The sequence below is a fragment of the Ursus arctos genome, unplaced genomic scaffold (genome assembly GCF_023065955.2).
Source record: "Ursus arctos isolate Adak ecotype North America unplaced genomic scaffold, UrsArc2.0 scaffold_1, whole genome shotgun sequence".
In the NCBI taxonomy this organism is placed as follows: domain Eukaryota; kingdom Metazoa; phylum Chordata; class Mammalia; order Carnivora; family Ursidae; genus Ursus; species Ursus arctos.
In genome coordinates, this window is record NW_026622763.1 from 94157197 (window position 1) to 94163983 (window position 6787).

A 6787-nucleotide genomic window follows, 5' to 3' on the forward strand; every position below is an offset into this window, starting at 1 on the left:
GCTCCCAGCAGAGGAGCCCGATGCGGGGCTCGATCCCATAACGCCGGGATCACGGCCTGAGCCAAAGGCAGATGCTTAATGACTGAGCCACCCAGGCGCCCCAATGACCTTTATTTTTTTTTGTAAATCCCTTGAGACTTTATTGAACTGCTACAGTACATCATTGGTTTTTGATGTAGTGCTCCATGATTCATTGTTTAAGCATGCACTTCAGTGTTATCATGTATCGATATTGGTTCATTAGTTATGATAAATGTGGCCTGTTAACATAAGATGTGAATAATAGGGGAAACTGAGTAAGGGGTATATGGGAACTCTCTATGCTATCATTGTAATTTTTCTGTGAATCTAAACTACTCTAAAATAAAAAGTTTATTTTTTTAAAATGTGGTCAGTTCATGGGGACTTGCAATCACGAGGCCACTAACATTCCTTGGGATTAAGACATATCTGCTTACTGTGCATTTGTACCTCTTCGAGTAAAATCCGGTAAGCAAGATTTGGAAAACCTTCCAAGGAAACATCTGATTTAGTATTTACTACGTTAGAGTACCTTAATACTTTTTACAATGTGCTGATAAGAGTAATTTTTAAAATGTATAGGAATTGTTCAACTCCTTGGAAGAAAATTTGGGAAAGAGAATTTCATTATCTCTTTTAAAGATTTTTTGTTGTTGTTTTTCAGTAATCTCTACACCCAGCATGGGGCTCGAACTTACAACCCCAAGATCAAGAGTCGTGCACTCCACCAACCAAGCCAGCCAGGTGCCCGAGGAGAGACTATTTTATTTTATTTATTTTTTTAAAAATAATTTTTTATTATATTATGTTAGTCACCATACAGTACATCCCTAGTTTTTGATGTAAAGTTCCATGATTCATTACTTGCCTATAACACCCAGTGCACCATGCAATACGTGCCCTCCTTAATACCCATCACCAGCCTCTCCCATTCCCCCACCTCCCTCCCCTCTGAAGCCCTCAGTTTGTTTCCCAGAGTCCATAGTCTCTCATGCTTCATTCCCGCTTCTGTTTACCCCCCTTTCTTCTTCCCTACCGATCTTCCTACTTTTTTTTTTTAAAGATTTTATTTATTTATTTGACAGAGACAGAGAGCCAGTGAGAGAGGTAACACAAGCAGGGGGAGTGGGAGAGGAAGAAGCAGGCTCATAGCAGAGGAGCCTGATGTGGGGCTCGATCCCAGAACGCCGGGATCACGCCCTGAGCCGAAGGCAGACGCTTAACCGCTGTGCCACCCAGGCGCCCCCGATCTTCCTACTTCTTATGTTCCATAAATGAGTGAAACCGTATAATTGTCTTTCTCTGCTTGACTTATTTCGCTTAGCATTATCTCCTCCAGTCCCATCCATGTTGCAGCAAATGTTGAGAAATTGTTCTTTTTGATGGCTGAGTAATATTCCATTGTATATATGGACCACATCTTCTTAATCCAGTCATCTGTTGAAGGGCATCTCGGCTCCTTCCACAATTCAGCTATTGTGGACAATGCTGCTATGAACATTGGGTTGCATATGGCCCTTCTCTTCACTACGTGTGTATCTTTGGGGTAAATACCCAGTAGTGCAATGGCTGGATCATAGGGTAGCTCAATTTTTAACTTTTTAAGGGACCGCCACACTGTTTTCCAAAGTGGCTGTACCAACTTGCATTCCCACCAGCAATGTAAGAGGGATCCCCTTTCTCCACATCCTCTCCAGCAATTGTTGTTTCCTGCCTTGTCAATTTTTGCCATTCTAACTGGTGTAAGGTGGTATCTCAATGTGGTTTTGATTTGAATTTCCCTGATGGCTAATGATTGAACATTTTTTCATGTGTCTGTTAGCCATTTGTATGTCTTCATTGGAAAAGTGTCTGTTCATATCTTCTGCCCATTTTTTGATTTGGTTATTTGTTTCTCGTGTATTGAGTTTGAGAAGTTCTTTGTAGATCTTGGATACCAGCCTTTTATCTGTAGTGTCATTTGCAAATATCTTCTCCCATTCCATGGGCTGTCTCTTCGTTTTTTTGGCTGTTTCCTTGGCTGTGCAGAAGCTTTTTATCTTGATGAAGTCCCACAAGTTCATTTTTTCTTTTGTTTCTCTTGCCTTTGGAGATGTGTCATGAAAAAAGTTGCTGTGGCCGATGTCGTAGAGGTTGCTGCCTATGTTCTCCTCTAGGATTTTGATGGATTCCTGTCTCACATCGAGGTCTTTCATCCATTTGGAGTTTATCTTTGTGTATGGTGTGAGAGAGTGGTCAAGTTTCATTCTTTTGCATGTAGCTGTCCAATTTTCCCAGCAGCATTTATTGAAGAGACTGTCTTTTTCCCACCGGATGTTTTTTACTGCTTTATCAAAGATTAGTTGACCATAGAGCTGAGGGTCCATTTCTGGGTTCTCTATTCTGTTCCATTGGTCTATGTGTCTGTTTTTGTGCCAGTACCATGCTGGCTTTGTGATCACAGCTTTGTAGTATAGCTTGAAATCCGGCAACGTGATGCCCCCAGCTTTGTTTTTCCTATTCAACAATTCCTTGGCGATTCGGGGCCTTTTCTGGTTCCACACAAAGTTAACAGCTGTTTGTTCCAGTTCTTTGAAAAATGTCCTTGGTATTTTGATCAGGATGGCATTGAAAGTGTAGATTGCTCTGGGTAGCATAGACATTTTAACTATGTTAATTCTTCCGATCCATGAGCATGGAATATTTTTCCATCTTTTTGTGTCTTCTTCAATGTCTTTCAAGAGTGATTTGTAGTTTCTAGAATATGGATCCTTTATGTCTCTGGTTAAGTTAATTCCGAGATAACGTAAGATTTTTGGTGCTATTGTAAATGGAATGGATTACCTAATTTCTCTTTTTTCAGGGAGAGACTATTTTAAAATCACCTATAACCCAGTACTTCAGCATAGCTATTGCCATCACTGAATTTATTCACTTAAGCATATGTTTTACACAGTTGTAATAGTGATAGACATACTTTGCTTCACTTTAATTTGATTTATTCATTCAAATTACTGTTTATGGTGTCTACTATGTACCAGACAGTGTTTTTCAGGTTGACAATGTAAACCACACTGTGAAGAAAACAGACAAAATTCTTGCCCTAATGAAGTTTATATTCTTGTGTGTGTGTGTGTGTGTGTGTGTGTGTGTGTATGATAGACACAGGCAATAATAAATATGTAATATGATAGGAAGTGGAAACTGCTATGGAATAAAATATAGGAGGAGAGGAGGACAGGGAATATTGGGGTGTCAAAGGGGTAGCTTGCTATTTTAAATAAAGAGACCAGGAAGGCCCATCTAATAAAGTGATATTTGAGCAAAGACATTAAGGAAGTGAGGGACAGAACCATGTGGTATTCCGAGAGTGCCCCAAGCAAAGTAAAGAGCATGTTCAAAGGTCCTGAGGTAAGAGCATACTTGATGTGTTCTAGGAACAGCAAGGAAGCCAATGGCAGGAGCAGAGTGAGGTAGGGGAGGGGACAGGGGATAAGGCCACAGTAGGTGTCAGAGTAGAGATGATCATGTAGGGTCTTGCACACCATTTTAATGATTTTTGGTTTTTAGTTAGAATGAAATGGGAAGCCATTGAAGGATTTTGAGCAGAGAAGGACAGAATCTGCTTTAGGCTTCAAAAGAATCACTATAGCTGCTGTGTGAAGAATTGATTAGAGGGCAAGTTTAGAAACAGGCAACCTGGATAGGTGGCTTTGGTTAACAAACTAGAGAGAGGAAGGTGCTCGGATTCCCTGGGACTGCTTGGACTCTGCACGTGAACGTGAGGCTGACAGCACCCGCTGATGTGGGGAGCAAGGGATTGAGAAGAGTTTCCAAGGATATTTCCAGGGCTTTTGTCCTGAATCCAAAAACTCCAGCTTACGTGTTTTAGTCAATAGCAATCACTAATTTAACAACTACGCAATAAGCATTTTTCCATGATATTAATACTTTTTATAATCAGGACATCGTTTCCTTGTTCAAATATAGTAACAGAGATGCTTGATGCTGACCATCCAATCCAAAATTGCAACCTCCTCCCCACTTCCTGTCCTTACCCTGCTGTATTTCATTCTGTGGCAGCATAATTGTCGGGGCCCAATGCAAATTGAACATGTAGAACACTTGTTAAAAAATTATTAAGAATTTCAAGAAGCTTCGGGCACCTGGGGGGCTCAGTCAGTTAGGCATCCGACCCTTGGTTTCTGCTCAGGTGTGATCTCGTGGTTGGGGGATGGACCCTCACATCGGGCTCTGTGCTCAGTGCTCAGTGCAGAGTCGGCTTCAGATTCTTTCCTCCTCCCCCTCTGCCCCTCCCTGCTTAGGCTCTCTCTCGCAAATAAATAAATAAAATCTTTTTACAAAAAGAATTTCAGGAAGCTTGCCAGCAAAGCATTAAAGCAAGTGGGAGGCCCTTCTGAGTAGAGGGCCCTGTCACAAGCCCCAGAAGCCAGCCCTGCATACGTATGTCATATATTTAACTAGCTGTTTTATTTACTGTCTGTCCCTCCTCATATTCACAGAAGTCTGTGGGGGATAACGTTTTTGTGTTTTGTTTCCTGCCCTACTGCAATGGCTAGAATAGTACCTAGCACATAATAGACACTCAAAAAATATTTTTGAATTTTATTTTATTTTTTTAAAGATTTTATTTATTTGAGAGATAGATAGAAAGCATAAGAGAGAGAGCACGAGCAGGGGAAGGGGGAAAGGGAGAGGGAGAAGCACACTCCCCGCCGGGCAGGGAGCCTGCCACAGGGCTCAGTCCCAGGACCTGGGATCATGACCTGAGCCGGTGGCAGATGCTTAACCACCTGTGCACCCCAGGAATAAGTGATTTTAAATGGCTGATTAACATTTTATCCAATTACTCTCCCATAATTTTCTTCCCCCCCTCTTTTTTTCCTTTTTTGTTTTCTTTCCTTTATTTATTTATTTTTTAAGTAGGCTCCAGACCCAGTGAGGAGCCCAACGTGGGGCTTGAACTTACGACCCTGAGATTGAGACCTGAGCTGAGATCAAGAGTCTGATACTTAACCCACTGAGCCACCCAGATGCCCTCTACCATAATTTTCTTAAGTGTTCTTTCATCAGTGCATATTTGGGTAGAATATTATGCTACTATAGATCGTGTGGCAATTCAAATCTTCATCAGATAGTCTTCACTGTATTTTGGATTAATTCTCTAAGACTGACTCTCAGAAGTGGAATTTTTGTCCTTAAAAAATGCAATTTGCAAAATGTATTGGCTGGATGACTTTACATCATATTAAGCATTAATTATCCTTTGACAAGTTAAGTTGTCATTTAGAAACACATTTTACCACCCAAGAAAATGCTTTTATTCTGTTAATATTTGTGTTTATGAAGGAAGAGTTTTTTTTCAAAAAGAGTAGCTTTTTTCTTTTCTAGAACTTTGTTGTAAGTATAAAACCATTTCTTTTCCTATTGCTCATTTTAATTTTTTTCAGCAAGATATGAGTAAAAAAAAGAATAATTAGGTAGATTTTGTAGTTAACATAATAAATTCATCCCATTTCCTCGTATATTTTCTTGTCTCATTGGATTTTTGGTGTTTTAATACTCTGCTTAAACTGTAGTTTATGCAAGAAAATGCATGTCTGTTGTGCCCCCCAGGGACTATTAGTAGTTGCTTTTAAGAGTTTTAACTTTCTCTAAATGTAATTTTTCGAGCTGCCAACCAAAAGAGAAAAGCTGGAGGCTTCCGGGCTTCATAATCCTGTGTACTTGACATTGCTTATGCAAACCTATGAAGTGTTTAATGTCCCAGAGCTTATCCCAGTTGGCAGTGATTGGTACTGAGGTTGGCTTTCTGTTAGCTGGCCGTCACCAAGGCTTGTCAAGTGTCTACACCCCAGCGTAAAACAGAATCAGTTCTCAACAAGATGGGAGATAGGTCAGAGCGTCACAGACTCTTGTGTCTTAAAATGTTTTGTTCTTTTATGTAAGAAATTTGAAAAATGCTTTTTTGCTCTTAAATATGTAGATCTTCACACCAATATTTTGCGATTCCTTTGTTTTTCTACTCCCATTTTACAATAAGGGTGCTAATATAGGCCATGAAGGTCCAAATCGTTTACCCATGGCCATGGGGTAAATTCAGCTAGAATCCAGAGCTGTATTTCTCTGAGGGCTGTAGGGGAGAATCCGTTTCCTTGCCTTTTCCATTCTGGAAGATGCCTGCATTCCTTGCCTCATGGCCACCTCACTCCAAGCTCACATCTCCTCTAACTCTGACTCTGACCCTCCTGCTTCCCTTATATAAGGACCCCATGATTGCACGGGGCCCTCCTAGATAATCCAGGATATCTTCCCTATCTCACGATCTATAACTTAATCATATCTGCAAAGTCCCTTTTGTCGGTATGTAAAGTAAGATATTCATAGGTTCTTAGGATTTGGATGTGGACATCTTTAGGGGCCGTTATTTTCCTGGCCATATTAGCTCTGTGGCCCCAGTAAGGCTGCTCACAGCTAGTGGCTGGTCCTTAGATTGCATCTGCCCCAGCCTGCACTCAGTTGCAAAACAGCTGAGAGGGCAATATTTCTCAGTCCATAATGGCACACCGGTGGGCTGCAGTAGACCAGTTAGGAAACTTTGCCATAAAATATAATAATGTAAAAGCAGGTTTTTTTGTTTTTGTTTTTTGGTTTTTTGTCATAGGAGTGCCAACACCCCCATTTCCATCCCTGAGAACTTTCTGCTGCAACCAGAGTCTCCTTTGCTGCCTGGAGTACTGAGGAATTAATGCCCCTAGGAGTAGCC